Below are 19,109 nucleotides of genomic sequence, written 5' to 3'. Positions count from 1 at the left end.
TAACCCTCTTTATTTTTGCTTTGTTTTGTATTTCATTATTTCCTCCTCTTGTTTTTATTATGCCCTTTCTATTTTCCTTTGTGTTTATTTTCTAACTTCTTGCATTGGTCATTTGTTTCACTGATTATCAGTCTTCATTCTCTAAGAAATACACTTAAGGCTGAGTGTGTTTATTGTCCTTTGTATGCAAATAGTTCCTAATATTGGCCACTTAATTATTTTTAAATTTCCAATTGTGTATGAGGTTAGCTTTTAGTTCTTGATTTCTCTCTTTATTGCATTTAGTTAGAGAATATGGTTTGCATGACACTGATTCTTTGATATTTATTGAGACTCACTTTGTAACTCTGAGACTAAATGTTATTTTCTGAAATTTATTTTTCTCTTACTTTTGAAGTTTAACTGGGTTAATACTTCTAGATTTATAATGATCTTCCCTTGACCTTTTGAAGATTTTCCATTGTCTTTTGCCCTCCATTGTGGTTATTGGTTAAGTCTCTTAATACAATTGCTCCTCTGTAGTGGTAGGTCTTTTTTTTCTCAGATTGCCTTTCTCTTTGTTTTTGGTGTTCTGTAGTTTCATTACAGTGTATCTTGGGACTATTTGTAGCTGTTCGGTTTGAAAACTATTGTGAGCCATTGTCTCGTCAAATGCCTTCTATAGTCCATTCTGTTTTCCTCCTCAAACTCTCAATATGTTCTTTGTCTCTTAACTTCTTGTCACACTTCTCTTTCTTCTCCATGCCTTTTAACCTCTTGTTCATTCTTTTCACTTATTTTTCATTTTGTGCTACATTCTTGGAATTTTCTTTAAATCCATCATCCAGTTCATTGATTCAGTAACTGTACCTTACAGTTCCTGTAAGTGTTTATTTAGTGTTGTGTGTGTGTGTGTGTGTGTGTGTGTTCAATATTTCTGTTATTTCTCGCGGCATCTTGTTCTTTTCTTATGATCTCTTCTGTTTTCTCTCTTTAATACTTCTTTTCTCTTTAAAGATTTTTTATTCATTTATTTGAGAGAGAGAGAGAGAGCATGTGCATGAGCAGGGGGAGGTGGGGAGAGAGAAACAGACTCCCTGCTGAGCAGAGAGCCCATCGTGGACCTCTGTCCTATGACCGTGAGATCATGACCTGAGCCGAAGGCAGATACTTAACTCACTGAGCAACCAAGACATCTCTCTTTAATAATTCTAAACATAATAATTTCATAGTCCATTACCAAATTTTGTTCTATTGTCCCACATACATGGGGTACTTACCTTTCTGTTTATCTGCTGACTCTAACTCATGGTGGATCATTTCCTTTTATGTTTTCTAAGCTTATCTTAAACTGTACTTCCTTCCCACACTACAGGGTTCCTTTGCTCTTTGGGTTAGCCCTTCAGAGTAGTTTTGTTTTGTTTTAAACCCTCTTAGTTTGAACTAACTCTAGACTTACAGAAATGTTTCCAAAATATTACAGAGAATTCCCATATACCCCTTACCCAGCTTTTCCTAATGATAACATCCAACCATAGTGCAGTTATCAAAACCAGGAAATTAACACTGGGACAACACTATAAACTAAATAACTTATTTGAATTTCACCAATTTCTTTCTCTAATGTTCTTCTATCTCAGGATTCTATCTGGGATTCCACATTGCATTAGTTGCTTTTTCTTAGTTTTCTGTGATCTATAACATTTCAATTTCAGTCTTTCTTTACCTTTTTTTTTTAAGATTTTATTTATTTATTTGACAGACAGAGATCACAAGTAGGCAGAGAGGCAGGCAGAGAGAGAGGAGGAAGCAGGCTCCCTGCTGAGCAGAGAGCCCGATGTGGGGGCTCGATCCCAGGACCCTAGGATCATGACCTGAGCTGAAGACAGAGGCTTTAACCCACTGAGCCACCCAGGTGCCCCTTTACCTTTTTTTTTTTTTAAGATTTTTATTTATTCATTTGAGAGAGAGCACAGAGGGAGAGGGACAGGCTGACTGTGCTGAGCAGGAAGACTGACGCAGGGCCCTATCCCAGGACCCCCAAGATCATGACTTGAGCCGAAGGCAGATGCTTAACCAACTGAGCCACCCAGGCACCCCAGTCTTTCTTTGCCTTTTATGAACTTGATATTTTTGAAGAGTATTAATCAGTTATTTTGTAGAATGTCCCTCAATTTGGAGTTGTTGCATGTTTTCTCATGGTTGGAGTAAGATTATACACTTTTGAATACTACAGAAATGACATACCCTTCTTAGGGCATCATATCAAGGGGCTGATGATGGCAAAATGTCTTACTACTGGTAATATTGGCTTTGATCACTTGACTAAGGCCGTGTTTACCAGATTTCTCCACTGTAAAGTTGCTCATCTTTCCTTTTATAGTGAACGAATACCTTGAGAGAATTGATTTGCAACTATGCAGATCCTGCTTTTCCTCAAACTTTTACTTACTAATTTTAGCATCCAGTACTAGAACCTTCAGAGTAGTTTTGATTTTACCCCTCTGGGTTGGCTTATAAACTGGACTTAATTTCATCTTAATTTCGATGTTAATTTATTGCCTTGGAGCATTCCACAGTAAATGGGTAAAATAAATTTATACTCCGAATTTTTATTTGGCAGAACATTGGCTTTGAGTTCTGCAAGATAACTTTTTTTTGGAGGGGGGGAGGGTGCTCAGAGACTCAGAAGAGAAAAGGTCCATTGTCATCTCCCTTGGCCAACAGTCAGAGTTCATTCATCCTTCTTTCACTCCAACTGAAGCCCTTTACAGTCCTAGCTTTGTGCCCAGGTTTTGTGTGTAGGCGTTCCAGATTGTTATCCTCCTTGGCCAGAGGCCTTGTCTCTTGTGCCTGAATGAGCATTAAAATCCAGGTTCTTACCTGTTAATCGTGCTTGATTCTCACTTCCCCCATGTGGTACCTTATTAGCTTGTACTACACCTTCCCCTCTGGCTGTCAGCTACCTCTTTGCTTTGGTACCTGCTACATTTTCTCTCCTTTTTCACAAGCTCAGCCAGGAGTTTAAGCTTTAATTGCCGCTTCGTCTACCATTTTGCCACACACAAACTCTCTGCCATGCCATATGGGCTCTCTAAAATTACACTAGAGAAAATACTGACTAGACACATTATGATTAATACCTGTGCTGCAGTGGATTTGGCTTTGCTCATGTAGGCCTAGTTAAAATCTGCTCCACTATTTAAAAATCTTAATAACTCTCAGGCTTTTCTCTTTCTATTTTGGAAGTATATCCATTCTTACAGCCTTGAGTTTTATGGGATGCTAGAAAAAATTCTTGGCATTTTAGAATAAATAAACCATATAATGTTGTGCCAAAACAGATAGACTATTTCTTATGTTTCTAAAGAGTGGAAAAAGGACCAACGCTTTTTCTGAGGTTTTATATATACATATATATTTATACTGTGTTTCTTTTATTTCTTTTTCCATGATTATATTCTTGTGGGAGTGGGTAAATCATTAACAGTGAAACGACTGTTTCATCCAAAATTCAGCGTTCTAATGGTCTCTTTTCTAAACGAAGTTTCTGTGAATAAAAGCATGGCGGCTGTGTGGCCATCTAGTTGGTAACAAATGACCAGACTAGTGCCACCCAAGCTTTCTTCTTTAATTAGAGTCCAACTCTCGTTTTAAAAAAGGAGAACAGTAACAAAATGCTAATTTTTTGTTCCATAGAGGGAGAATTAGGATGTAAAAATTATGGTAAACAGAGAGAACACTGCACAGCAGGGAGGGAATGACACTTGGGCCCCCACAGGGCATGTTCTGCCTGGCCATTTTTCATTCAAGTAAATTTTGCAACCCAATGGCCTGGGTGTGGAAGGCATGCCTCAGTGTAGTGTTTAACCATGTCCATTTTCACTCATTCATTCAGTAAACTATGTTAAACACCTACTCTGTGCCAGGCCCTGTGGTGGGTGATGGAGCTTCCGAGGTCAGTGAGCTGCCCTTGGAGAATGCCACCTTGTCTCTGAACCCCTACCACCTGCCATGGAACCTGACACTGCTGTTTCTGGGCTGTCCATTCTGGGTCATTCTCTTCCCATACTGTTTTGGAGGGGAGGGGGGGCCTGTCCTTTGCTGTCCAGCTTTCTCCCACCCCTGAAGACATGGTTCCGATTACTATTCTTAAGAAGTTCCTGACCACCCCAGTTGTCGGTGACCCCCTGCCTCTTTGACCTCATTGCATTTCCAGTCAGGGCCACTCAGCACATCTTTTCCTTGCCTCATGCACATCAGTCGAAGAATCGATGATTTAGTGAATGTATGGACAAAAGCAGTGCCTTTTGTTTGGATTCAGTTTTCACTCAGTAGTTAAGATCCTTTTGAAAGGGTATTCCTAGGCCAGTGTTGGCCTTTCTCGATGGACAATTCATTCTACCACCTCCTAGTAATTATAATGATACCTGATACTTACACGCTGCTGCCCACACAACAGGTTCTGTACTAACTGCTTTCTGTGTGACTCGTCCAACCCTCATAGTAGCCCTAAAAAGTAGATACTTTTATTATTTTCATTTTGCAGACAAGGTAGCTGGGACACAGAGAGCTTAAGGAACCCACCCAACATGGCTTACTGACTTGCAGAGCTGAGATTTGCACCAGGCGGTCTAGCAGTTTTGTCATGAGTTAAGATTTAGAGTAAAACTTGCTAGGTGTGACTCCTCGTTCTGCCCCTCTAATGCCTTACAGTCCTCACCTGTGAGATGAGAATAATTCAGGAGATTACTGGGGGAACTGAATGAGTTAAAGATATGCCAAACACCAAGCCAGTAAATACCCCATGACCATGGCCAGTAAATACCTCCACTCCCCTCACCGCTAGCCACGTGAAATTTCCATGTTCTGAGCCTGGAAAGCATGAGTATGCTCCTGGATGCCCCAGCAGCCTTGAGATCTTTGCTCTCACTCACTGAAATCTTTTGCCTCGCCTCTACCCTTTCTGGAGGGCTCTCTTCCACAATGGGGGTGATGGGGGTGAGGACGGGATGAGGAGTTGCAATGATGCAGGATCCCACAGAGGGGATGGAAAGAACCGTAGGAGAAGCTCACTACCCACCCCTCCCCACCTGGGACACGGAGGCCTCTCCTCGCTCTGGCTGTATCTGCTGCCACCATGGTGGTTCATCAGGCCTCCGGAAAGCTGAGGCATGAAGTGGCTGTGGCCAGCCCCTGCTGCTGGCCCCTGGGAGAGACCAGTGTGTGGCCTGGGAGGGACTGTGTTGAGTCCCCAGTACTGCCCAGAGTGGGGACCATGGCCCCAGTAGCAGTGGGTCAGTTAGGTTTGTGACTAACAACTAGCTTCCCTGTTTGGTTTTCTCTTGACTGACTTCCTGCTCATTTTTCCCTTCTTTTTTTTTTTTTTTTTTTTTTTTTTTGTCGAAATGTCAAACTGTGAACAGATTAACATATTTGTTTGATTTTTGATTTAGAGCCACGGAGGCTTTATCAGCATATGGATTTCTTGTATTACTCTGAAAACCGCTATATTTAGGCCTAATGTTCTATGGTTACACACTAGGATCCATTACATAATTTAAGCATGGGGTATTTAAAACAAGAAGCCAGGAACAAGTTCTCGTTATATTATCTGGATTAAAAAATGATTTCTCACTGACATGGCAACGTTTAAAAGTTCTGGTCACTGTCAAAGTGGAGGTGGGTGGCTGGCCTATGTTGGATCTGTGACTTCTGATTCAGATAAGCAATTTCACTGTCATCCCAGTGCTGCCTCTCCCAAGCTCAGAATTCTTCATAGAAGACCAAAACAAATCCAGAAATAGGCCTCTGCAATATGTAAGAAATTTTCCAACTTTGTATTTGGATAAAGAAGTAAATCATTGTGTTCATTAAAGTGCTTCTCCTTCTTTCTTTTCGGATTTACTTCCTGGCATAAGAGAGCCAGTTGCTTTAATGAGAATCTGTCAATTGAGCATGAGTCTACTCTAAGGCCTTTAGGTGACTAAGTGATCATAGGGAAGGGTCACAGTTAGAGATGTGCAGATTGTGACCTGCACAGCTCTGGGGACACCAAGCATGGAGAGCCTCTTTTGGAGTCCCTCTGTCAGTGGTTGGGGTATGGGGACAAGGCTCCCAGCTTTTACTCTGCCACTTAGCCTCTTCTTTCCCTGTCAGCCCCCACCCAAATTTGGCTTCTTGGTCTCCAAATCAAAAGCTTGTCTTCCTCCCCTTCTCCCTTCTTTCTTCCCTCCCTCTTGTCATGTTGACTTGGGCACGTTTATTGAGGGTGGATATGATTGGATCCCTCCTTTCTTTCATGGCTCCCTCCCCGCCCCCCACACTGCCCACCAATATGCACATGCCCTATCTGTGACAGAGCCTATCAAATTTGGTGAAGCACAACCACATATCAAACGCCCAGAATGTTCTAGAGACCTCTCTGTGAGGTTGTGTAAGCGGAGGGAAACTAAGCTCTGCAGTACAGAAGAAGCAATGTGGATTCCAAAAACGCTTTATCATAAAATTGGTTTTTGTTTAACTATTTTTAGGAGATAGTTATAGTCACAACCAGATGTATGATGGTCTCAGCAAGAGCAGGCCATTTTGAGCAGCAGACACACCAAAATCGGGAAAGAGTTGTGTTAAAAGGTCCAAAACACATTTTTTTCTGAATTAAAAATTAAACGGGCCATCATAGGAGACTAGACATTGCAGAAAACTCCATAGTAAGCCAGAGAACTTGCTTTAGAGATAACTCCCAAACAGGGTGATGTAAGAAAGGGATTAAGAGGATAAAAAAAAAAAAAGAGAGCGGGATTGGAGGGAGGGAGGGAACTAAAGGAATAATCAAAGATAATTATTTAAGAGAAATCCTTTTCTAAGCTAAAAAAAAAAAAAATCTGGAGATTGAGAGAATTCACTCTGTTTGAAGCAAAATACATGAGAAGAGATCACTAAATATCCCAGGGTAAAAATGTACAGGTCATATATAAGGAAAGAATCTCATAAAGAACATTAAAGCAAAACCTAAGCAAAGCTTAAAAAACATTACCACCACCAGCAGCAGAACCAAGGATCTAAAAAGCAAAAAGAATGAACACAATGAACAGGTAACAGAATGAACAGACAATGGAAGAAATCTTCAGTGCTTTGAGAGCAAATTGGACCCTGGTTGTTTGTTGTACATGGGGACAATCGAAATGTTTTTAAACCTTCAAGAAGACAAAACATAGCTTTACTCAATTTGAGTAAAAAAAATTACTCAAAGTAATGCATTTCTTTAATATGTTACCCAAGACCATGAAGATAAAATCAAAATTCAGTACTCGAGGAGGACATCTTATCTTAACAAATTGGAACAGCACTGGACCCTAAAACAAGTTTCTCTCTCTCTCTCTCTTTCTCTCTTACATACATACACACTATTATACATCCCAACTCCAAGGTAAAACGTTATTTCAAGAGGTGAATGATATTGTCACAGAAATTTAAAAGGATGATGACATGGATTATGCCACAGACAAAATAGCCAAGTCTTAGGAAGACAGAGTGGGGAAACAAAGGGCTGAATTCTAAACATTCCATCTTGTGAGTAAAATCTTATATTTCATCCTTATCTTTGGAACTTAGGTAGATGTAAGATTAAAATATTTTAGGGCAGTTTCAACTTCACCAAGATAGAATGGTAGAATCTAATCATTTCACAATGCATATGTATATGAAATCATCATGTTGTACACCTTAAATATATATAATTTTGTCTGTCAGTTATACCTCAGTAAAACTGGGGGATAAAAAAGGAATTCTGGGGAATGAGACTGGAGATTGGAACAGTGAAGAGATTCCTTATAGAATTTCTTGTACTTTTTGAAATTGTACTGTGACACATTCATTTCTGATATTAAAGCCTATTATTAAGAAAAAATATATACAGGGCACCTGGGTGGCTCAGTGGGTTAAACCTCTGCGCTCAGCTCAGGTCATGATCTCGGGGTCCTGGGATCGAGTCCCGCATCGGGCTCTCTGCTCAGCGGGGAGCCTGCTTCCTCCTCTCTTCTCTGCCTGCCTCACTGCCTACTTGTGATCTCTGACTGTTAAATAAATGAATAAATAAAATCTTTAAAAAAAAAAAAAGAAAAAATATATACAGACAAGCATAATGTTCCTTTTTAGAAAAAAAAAATTTGCAGAACTGAAGAACAAAGTACAGTCTTCATTGCAAAAGACAAATAGCAACAGATGTTATACATGAAAAACCGAAACTAAAAAATAAGATGACAGGGAAAATGAGTCCAAGAGAAGTCTTGACCATCAGTGTAAACTCCCTGATCACTGTTAGAACTGTTAGGACACGTTCCACCTGCCCAGGGTTGGCCTATGATCACAGCTCTTTTTCACTTGCCCATTTAATTTCTTGAGGTCTCATGGACCATATTACCAGGAATTCCTCTTGAGGAATATACCAGTGTATTCCCCCGAGACCTCTTCTCTACCCCTTCCCCCTTAGTTGTCCAGGAACCCCAGGAGGGTTACATCATCCAACGAAGATGAGACCATTGTCCAAAACCATTGCTGTGGCTCCCCGCAGTCACAAGGCTGCTGTGGGAGGCTGTTCTGCCAGGCTCATGGGTGCCATTGAGCTATGCAGAAAGTCAACGTTTCGGTTTTGCTGCTATTTTAAGTTGGGAGAGACATGATCATGTCTATAAAGGCAAGGGGAGAGGACCAATAGGGACCAAGAAAGCAAAGACACAGATGACAAACTGGGCAGTTGATGGATCAGTGAGCAGTTAAGGATGGGTCGAGACTCAGGTATGCCTTTTGCCATTCCCTCCAATGGATGTTTCAAACGTTCTCTCTTTTCACCATTTTCCTCCCACTCATGGTACAAAACCTCATCTCCAGGCTCACAGAGGATGTAGAGGTCCCTCCGAAGATACAGACCTCCTCCATGTCCCTGCATCCATAATTTGGCATTCTTCCTTTCTCATCTCAGTAGAAAAGGTGTCCCCCCTGCTCTTCAAAGCTAGCTTTCATGATGGCCTTGTCTTGGCAAGAGACCTGGAGCCCATCCTTGGCTCCATCCTCTTGCCCCATTGCCTCTGCACCAGCACAGCCCTCACTGGTGTGCCAACCCTCACGTTGCTTTCTGAGTGCTCTGACATCCAACTCTCTGTTCATATTGCCCTCTTGCTCAAGGCTCAGGAGATTCCCTTCACCTGCAGAAGAAAACCCAGATGCCCTAACATGGCACCTCATGTGCCTTTCGTGATTGGACCCCACCTGCCAGCTCTCTAACCCCTTGTTCCTTGTGTTCCTTGTGTTCTAGTTATCCCAAGAATCCTGACCATCTGGGTTCATATCTTGGCTTCACCACTTACTAGCTGTAGGCCCTTGGGCAGTTTGCTGAATCTCTCTGGGCCTTAGTTTCTCATCCATAAAATGGGGATAATCAGGAACGTCTGGGTGGCTTAGTAAGTTAAGCATCTGCCTTTTGCTCAGGTCATGATATCTGGGTCCTGGGATGGAGCTCTGAGGAGGGTTCCCTGTTCAACAGGAAGTCTCCTCCTTCCTCTCCCTTTGCCCCCGCCCCTCATGCTATCTCTCTCTCAAATAAATAATCTTCAAAAAAAATGGGGATAATCAAAGTTCCTGCTTAAAGGGTTGCTGTGGGAGAGATGAGTTCCTGCTTATGAAATAGTTGGATTAATGGATGCCTTCATGCATAAACATGAATATATAGTTAAGCACATTTTTTTTTCTTTTTTAAAGATTTTATTTATTTATTTGACAGAAAGAGACAGAGAGCAAGCACAAGCAGAGGAAGTGGGAGAGCGAGAAGCAGGCTTCCCATTGAGCAGGGATCCCGAGGCAGGGCTCAATCCCAGGACCCTGGGATCATGACCCAAGCCGAAGGTAGATGCTTCACAACTGAGCCATCTAGGCGCCCCCTATAGTTAACCACCTTCCCCAATCTGACAACACAGTACAGTAGAACCATCTGAACACTAGCGCTAAGCCCTTGGTAAATGTGAGCTCCTGTTGTCGAGTCTTTGTACAGCTCCTCAGATGTACTGTCCTCTTGTTCTCCTTGAACCCTTAAGGATACCGTTCTTTCTCCCATTCCTCCAACCTCCTTCCCCTTCTTGCCCTACTTCTGTGACTGGTAAATTGTCAGTCATCTTCAGGCTCTGCTCCATTACCATCTCTGTTATGAAGCCTTCCTTATTTCCCCCTACATGTATATACATGCCAGACTGGATGTGGGGGTACTCCTCTAAGCTTCTAGACATATCTTTATTGCAACCCCCCCCCCCACCGTTTTTTACTTTGTTGACTTGGTTTTCCTTTTGGTTGGTGAAGAACTCTAGGGTGCAGTCATTGAGGGCTGGGGATTGAATCTAGTTCATTCCTCTCTTATTCTCTTGTCAGTTGATGTTTCCTGACGTGGAGTAAGTACTCAATTAACTTTTGTCAAGTGAATGAATGAATCCATAGGTGAGGGCATGTTCAGACAGAACACAATGGAAGATAGATAATTTCTTAGCAAATAAGACATGCTCAAGTTTATTAGTAATCAAATCATTATTAATTAAAATGAGACATCATTTTTACCTGTGGAATTAGGGAACACTTTTAAAAATAATAATATCTATTCCCATGGACTTTCTCTCATTGCTGGTGGGAGAGTGAAAGCAACTTAATGCCATGTATCAAGATTTTTTAAAATGTCCTTTTTTTTTTTTTTTGCCCACCTGATTGTACTTCTAGGACACTATCCAAAGGAAATTATTTTACTTACATATTTATTTATATTTTTAAAAAGAAAAAAATTACTTTAGATGTCAACTAAAAAATATGTGAGGAGGGTACATAGTTGTTTCAAAATTATTTTGTGAGTAAGCAAGCCAAAAAAAAAAAGATCACTGCTTCTGTCTCTGGTGCCCATTCCCTACCCTATACCACAAGACAGCCAGTCTCTTCCTTCCTCTGTGGTCAAAGGAAATAATTTTAAATACAGACAAGTGTTTACACATGAAGATGTTCATTATGACATTACTTACATAAAAATTTGAGAAAAACCTCCAAAATATCCAATAGGGTGGTTTAGCATTTTTGTTTCAGAAGAATATGTGATAACAGGGAATGTATTAGTTAAATGAAAAAAAAGGCCATAAAATGTGTTCACAGATATTAAGAAAAAGAAAAGGCAATTAAATACCCACGCATAGAAAAGAGACTGCAAGGAAGTATACCAAAATGTTTACTTACTGTTATTTGGGCAGTAGGAATTTGTTTGGCTTTTTTTCTTGCTTTTATTACTAACCAAATTCTCTATATTTAGACATGTGTTCCTTTTATAATGGAGTAAAGCCAATAAAGTCTATATTTTAGTGTGTGTGTTCAGGAAGAATTAGGACTGATTGTATTCTATTTGATATGTTTTGATATTAGTAAGTCTTGAATTACTAAATTGATTGTAAACACCTGGAGGGCACAGACCTAGTCTTGTTGAGCCCATTGTTCGATCAATAAATACCTGTGGGCTTCTATGGGGGTGGCCTTCCATGTAAGGCCTTGCCCATTGTCGCAGGGACCAAGATGGCCTCTAAAACATCTAGCAACCAGTGAGAAAGAGTTAAAAACAAAAAGCCAAACAAGTGAGGTTGGCTTGGAGACAAATTATCCTTGAACACAGGATGGGTGTTAGCCAAAAGGAAGGTGCTAGAAAACGAATAGCTTTGCTTATAAATTAAATGAATATTCATTCCTTTCTGCCCACATTGCAAGTTAGGCACCATCATCTACACTTTTTATTTGCTGCTACCAAAAAATCTTGACATAATTTAAGGAACAAAAAACACTGTTGTCCTAGCCTCTTTCAATGTTAATTGAATGGTATTGTGCCAGATTGTAAAAGAATGATAGAGGAGTGGCCTTTAAGGGTTTCTCAAATTGCACCTCTATGAGGAATATTGTTAATAATCCACAGCAATTGCTCTTAACAACATGAGAATATCTCATTTTTTGTTTGGCTACACTTAAACAGCCCCAGAGTTGAGTGCACCAAGACATACTGAATTTCAAACTAAATAAATCAAAATTACCATGTACATTCCACTACATGTCAAAACAGGAAAAGCCATAGTATTTGATGTGAAATGAAGATTAGAAGAGCAATAGAGAGAAAACTAGAAGCCTGCTTTCAGTTGGAATAAGAAAACAGGGTCAGTGATTTTCAATGCAGATCTACTTCTCTTGGAGAAAACATATAAAAAAAATCAATTTACAATGCAGATGAATTTGGCAGTAATTATGATACTGTCAAAAGATTCTTTAGTTTCCAGAGGACTTATTTCAGAGTCCATGGTGCTTGCCTGTCATTAAGAGTTTGACAGGAATCAGAGGAATTTAAAGCTAAAATGTTAGGTGCCATTGTCAATTTAAAAAATGACCAAGAGGAGGATAGAGCATCTTTGTATGTAACAGGATGAAAAGGGGTGCCTAATTTGATTTCTAAGAATTAAGCAGTTTCTCAAATATATACATTATCTAAAGAAAGGCACACCTGGAACTCATTTACTTTATTACTTCAGACTCAATCCTGACTATGACTAATTAAAACAAGTGTACCATGTTCCTTTTACATTGTGCAGATAAATTCTGTGACTTTAGTCATCAGAAACATTTCACATTTTTCTAAGATAAACTTGCTTCAGAGAAGTAACTCTTTCAGTTCAATATAACTTGAAAATATCTCCATTGTGGGATTATGAGAGAAATACAAATTGTTATCATTTATTGGGCATTCAGGGTTCCAGGCACTAATGCTAAATGTTTTTTTATACCTTGCTAACTTAACCCTTGATTTTCATTTATTCAGCCAACTACTTACTATAGAAATATTTCTATGTTCCAGGAGCTCTTTAAAGTGTTGGAGATTCAGCCATGAACAAAATAGTAGTGTTCTCTGTGGAGCTTATGTTCTAGTTGGGGGACAAAGACGATATACGATAAGATATATCGTATATAAGACAATAAGACGATAAGAAAGTAAATGATATACCAGGCTGGCATACGATGAATGCTACTGAGGAAAAGAAAGCAGAGAAGGGGTTAGGGAATGCCAGATTTGTGGAGCGAGGGGGTCACAGTTTTAAAAAGAATGGTCAGAGAAGGCCTCATGGAGAAGATGACACCCAAGCAGATGTGAAGATGCCCTACAGGAGGTAAAGGACCAAATCAGGGAACTGTCTTGGGGAAGAGCCTTTTAGGTAGAGGGAGCAGCAATTGTGGAGACCTTAAAGCTACAATGTACCTGGCTTGTTTGAGGAAAAGCAAGGAGTGCAGTATGGCAGGTAGAGAGGGAAAGGGGATGAGGCCCAAAAGATAGAAAAGGGGACATCTCATCAGACATCACATAATGAGACTTTTGGGTTCTACTTCAGGAGAGATGGCAAGCCCCTCAGAGGGTTTTAAACAGAGGTATGACATGACCAACGAAGCCGATGGTCTTGTCCAGTTTTACAGGTAAGAAACAGAACTTGGGAGAAGTTAGGTAATTTACCAGAGTTATTATGTGTTAGTGAATTAGTGGGGCTAGAATTTTAATCTAGGTCTATGTAATTCAAAAGCTCATACTTTTCCCATTAAACCACAACTGCACCTCCCAATTGCAAAGAGGTTTATGACCCAGGCTGGAGTAGGTGATTTTCTTAGTCTGGACTTGACTTCGTGTTTCCCTTTTCTCTGTAGTTCTTTGGCTTCTCTGGCAAGGCTACCACGTCACACAACTCCAAGGGGACACCATTTATACCCTAAGTCTATAAATGTATTCCCATCTGGACAGTGTCCAGATGAAGTGACCATATATCATGACCTTGTTCTCCAATGAGAACATAAATGGTTTTGAACTACAGTTAGGCTGGTAGCAAAATCCATTTGGTCAGACATTTGTCCTGGCCCCACTCTGAAGCATCTCACCGTCTCTCCTTCCTCTGACACATACTCTACCAGCTGTTTCTACCACCTTCTACTCACTGTCTGGCAACACACTGGTCCAACAGTATGGCTGGCTGGCATGTCAGTGACAGAAAGGCAGGGTTTTCTGTTCTGCGTGGGCAGCTCAGGCCCACAGTTTATAAGAGAAAGCCTGAGGGACTATAGGACGTCAGCATGTATGTCTGGCTTCTGATTAGTAAATTGTCATCAAAATTGTTGCTTGGTTTAATTTAGGCTGAACCAGATTTTCTTATAAGCCTTAGAGCATAGAGCTTCTATTCTTGAGCCCTTGTTTAGTTGAAGCTAATTTTTTTTTAAGTTGGTAGGAAAGTTCTTGCTTAGACTTTACCGATTCAACGTGTAAGGAAATACCCTGAGATTCAGAGATTTAAACTGAAGTTTTTATTCATTGTTACTTGAGTGGGTGACTTTAATGGAATTATATCTTGTAAAACTGCTTAGTATTTCATGTGTCAGAATTCTGCCTGGTTACTTCAATACCCTAGAGCAGTTTGGCATTATTTTTTGACACTTATGACTTTAATTATAAAAACTAAGAGAAAATCATGGCAGCATCCCTTAAAGGATTAACCAAATAATACTGTGATGATCCATATAAAATATTATTGCCAGGAACATAGTACAATGCTGAGTAAAGGCAAAGATGATTGCCATTTTGAGTTTTTTTTTTAAGATTTTATTTATTTATTTGACAGAAGTAGGCAGAGAGACAGAGAGAGAAGGGGAAGCAGGCTTCCCGCTGAGCAGAGAGCCTGATGCGGGGCTCGATCCCAGGACCCTGGGATCATGACCAAAGCCGAAAGCAGAGGCTTTAACCCACTGAGCCACCCAGGTGCCCCCCATTTTGAGTTTTTAAGATCAGCACTAGTAATCACAGAACACCAGATCAGTACAGTGAAAGCTCCTTTTATTTTATTTTTTTTAAAGATTTTATTTATTTATTTGACAGAGAGAGATCATAAGTAGGCAGAGAGGCAGGCAGAGAGAGAGAGGAAAGGAAGCAGGCTCCCCACTGAGCAGAGAGCCCAATGCGGGGCTCGATCCCAGGACCCTGGGGTCATCACCTGAGCCGAAGGCAGAGGCTTTAACCCACTGAGCCACCCAGGCACCCCTAAAAGCTCCTTTTAAAATGAATTTTCAGGGGTGCCTGGGTGGCTCAGTTGGTTGAGCAACTGCCTTCGGCTCAGGTCATGATCCCGGACTTCCAGGATTGAGTCCCACATCGGGCTCCCAGCTCTTTGGGGAGTCTGCTTCTCCCTCTGATCTTCTCCTCTCTCATGCTCTCTCTCACTCATTCTCTCTCAAATAAATAAATAAAATATTAAAAAATAATAAAATGAATTTTCATTTCCCTTAAATGAAGGGGCAGGAAGCACCAAGATCTGACTTTGCTCTCAGGTCATATTTCAGGTTCACTCTGAAGGTTTATGTGAGGAAGGGCTATGTGTGGTGGAAGTTGGATCTTTGTTTTTATGGCTGTTGCTAGCAAAAATAGAATATGCAGAAAACCGTGTGGTGGGTCCTCAGTAGGTTAAATACAGAATTCCTAAGTGACCCAGCAGTTTTACTCCTGAATGGATACACCCCCAAAGTTGAAAACAGGCATCCAAACTAAAACTTGTACATGAATGTTCACAGCAGCACTATTCACAAGAGCCCAAGGGTAGAAACAACCCAGACGTCCATTGATGCATAAGAGATACCCAAAATGTGGCACATTCATATAATGGTATATAACTCAGCCCCAAAAAGGAATGAAGTACTGATACAGCCTGGATGTGAGCACGAAAACATCCTGCCAAGCAGAAAAAGCCAGACACAAAAGACACTTCTCCATGATTCCGTTTCTAGGAAATATCCAGAACCCACCAATCTGCAGAGATGGTAAACAGATTAGTGGTTGCCAGGTGGGGAGAGGGCAGGGAAGAAGGAAGAAAGGAGAGTAATGAAAATGTTTTGTAAGAGACAGACGTGGTGGTTGCCCAGCATTGTGAATGTGTTAAACACAACCAGCGGTACGTTGTATGTTCTGGCTATTTTTACCACAATCCAAAATAAGGCAGGGTAAGAAGATCCCTTGCTCTTGGTGAAGCCCATTCAAGTTTGACTCCTAAGGAAGGGGGCACATGGCAAAGGCGGGGCAGAGTAATGGTGGCCACTTGAGCTCTGCAGGACAAGTCTTCCATTTCCTGGTTGGGATCCCCAGTCCTGGGACCCTGCCTCATGTGGGGACAGTGGGCACAACTGCCACACCAACATCCACTCCAGGGCCCCTGGCAACCCATGTGACCAGGGGCCATTTTAAGTCTGGGGTAGCTTGTTTGAAACCTTCACATTAAAGACATTGGAAGTGGGGGGATACTGAGCTGTTTAAAACGCAAGCCTGCAGAGATCCAGCAGATAGAAACTTGAACTGCAATGAGGCCAGGACAATTTAAGCTTATCCACTGAAAAGGGAAAATAAACTTTTATGACCTGGGGGTGCTAGAATAAGTTTACTGAAAGGTAGGTGGGAAGTTTCTAGTTAATGCTGCACACGTTCTTGTCCCTTGTCCTTGCAAGTGTACCACTTGTCCTTCTTCACATGGTTTCTACCCTCAAAAGGAAAAAGTTCTCAAAGGGTTTTTTTTTTTAATGATGACCATGAAAATAATATTTGTTTATTACAGAAGTTCAGAAAGAACAGAAACTCTCATATATACACCTGTGTCTATATAAAGAAATCTCAGAGATCAGGGATAATATAGATATTTGGCATGTATCCTTTGTCTTTTTTTTTTCAAGTTTGTATTTAAATTCCAGTTAGTCAGGCTCCTGGGTGGCTCAGTGGGTTAAGCCTCTGCCTTTGGCTCAGGTCGTTATCCCAGGGTCCTGGGATCGAGTCCCACATCGGGCTCCCTGCTTAATGGGGAGTTTCCTTCTCCCTCTCCCTCTGCCCCTCTCGCCGCCTTTCCCTCTCTCACTTGCTCACTCTTGCTGTCTCTCAAATAAATAAATAAAATCTTTTAAAAAAAATTCCAATTAGCATACAGTGTCATATTAGTTTCAGGTGGACAATAGTGATCCAGTCCTTCCTTATATCACCTGGTGCTTATCACAAGTGCCCTCCTTAATACCCCTCCCCTGTTTCACCTACGAATATAGGGGTACTAGTACCTTCGGTTTCAGTGGGTATCCGGAAACTGAATTTATCAATATAGCATGGGCACCTCTCATGCCAGTAAATACCAATCAATAACATACTTTTCATGGTTGCATAGCGTTCCATTTTATGCACGTGTCATGACTGATTATTCCATGACCGGTGTTCTAAATGAGCCTGGGGCTTTCATTGAAGTGGTTCCTCTGTGGTCGCTGAGTCCTTTCTCATGTTTGGTGACTCAGGGTTTCTGAAATTATTTTCTGTTACCTGTTTATGCTGATCAATGATAGCTCTCAAAGCAGAGGTCATAGGCAATAAAGGGAATAGAGGTCTGTAAACAATCAGTTCAAAACCCACAACCTTTAGGCAACTTGCCCTGACTGAGCCCCACTCCATCCACTCATTCTGTCTTTTGTGTTTCAACAGAAGAGGGACAGAAGAGTATGCGAGCGCATGGGCTTGGAGCCAGACTGCAGGGGTTATCATTCTGGCTTTCGGGAGGTTGGGCGTACTCAGTGCCTCTGTGTTCTCATCTATAAAACGGGGATGATAATAATAGCCCCTATCAGGGCGCCTGGGTGGCTCAGTTGGTCAAGTGTCTGCCTTTGGCTCAGGTCATGATCCCAGGATCCTGGGATTAAGCCACACATCAGGCTCCCTGCTTAGCTGAGAGCCTACTTCTCCCTCTGCTGTTGACCCTGCTTGCGCGCTCACACACTCTCTCTCTCTATCAAATAAATACATAAAATCTTAAAAAAAATAGTCCTTATCCTGTAGGCCAAATGAGATGATCTCTGCCAGAAGCCCCTGGCAGCACAACTGGCACCCAGCTAGTACTCCCTGAAAGGCAAGGGTTATTATTATTACTCAATTCATTCAAGCGGCCCTCCCGGTTTGTGGTATTGGGAGCTCATCTGTGTGTGCCGGGATGGCTGTAATAGGTTAGAGACTCTGAAAAGCTCAGATGCCAAAGTGACTATACAGTGTTTCCTACACAGTGAGCCCCCAGCTAATATTGCTGATTGATGGTCTGACCCAAACCGACCTGATGAAATTGTGGGATCCTCTTGTTTGAATTTGGTTGGTCTTGATTTCCCATTTAAAAAAATAAATAAACAAAAGGAAAACAAAACAAAAAAACCCAGAAACCCTAAGAAGTGCATATAGGTGAAATGCAATTTCTTCAGATAGGTCAACATCATAGCCGTGGGCTTTCCTGCATGCTAAGGAAATTCTTGACTAGGAGAGCTCGGAGATCTTCGATGATCATGATAATGACAAGAAATACATAAAAGCACTAAAAGCCATTATTCCAAAAGACCCTATAGCCAAAGAGCAAATAAAATCTTGTCTTCGGTCACTTAGCTGGGATTCTTGGGAACTGAATTACTGTCAGTAAGTGGAGTTTCTCGATGGTGGAAGGTTATTCAGGTAACCACTGCAACACTTGCTATTTTAACTATTTTGATGTACTTCTTACTCGTGCTGCATGATTTATCTCATTGATATAGAGACTATATTGAAAACAGTCACACGAATTTGTTAGGTTTTGAGTCCTCGTTGTTAATGTGTCATTGCTGTCTTTTTTTTTTTTTTTTTTTTTTTTTTTTGCTCTACCACATAATTTTAATGCCATTTGCCTTCGAAAGACTCATAACGATTCCTCTACACAACTCTTCACTTTTTACTCTCTTCTCTCACTTTTTCCTCACTGGCAGGGTGTGTAAGTCTTAGTTTTTACTGCGGAAATGTTTCTGATTGCATTCTCCAACTCGAAAAGACTTTCCAAACGGGCTGATTTATAAATTTTATACCATGGGAAGCCAGAACCCCAAGTCTGTTACTATTCTGTGTAAAGTAAGATTAATAGGCATTGAATGAAATCATGTATCTGGTGACAGGTTTTTTGACCATTCGAGGACTTTGAAAGATTTCCTGTCCAGTTACAGGCTCTTATCTGGTAGAAGTTTGACTCTGGGCA

At 41.0% G+C, this 19,109-nt stretch overlaps 1 protein-coding gene across 2 annotated transcripts in view; it reads left to right on the top strand.

Moving 5' to 3' along the window:
- EFHC2 (EF-hand domain containing 2) overlaps positions 1 to 19,109 on the top strand; it is a 186,538-nt gene that overhangs the window by 136,964 nt on the left and 30,465 nt on the right. The gene's annotated exons all lie outside the window — the stretch shown is intronic.

Source organism: Martes martes (assembly GCF_963455335.1).
Source record: "Martes martes genome assembly, chromosome: X".
Taxonomy (NCBI): Eukaryota; Metazoa; Chordata; class Mammalia; order Carnivora; family Mustelidae; genus Martes; species Martes martes.
Note: the sequence above shows the minus strand (reverse complement) of the source record. Positions and strands in the feature narration are given on the sequence as shown.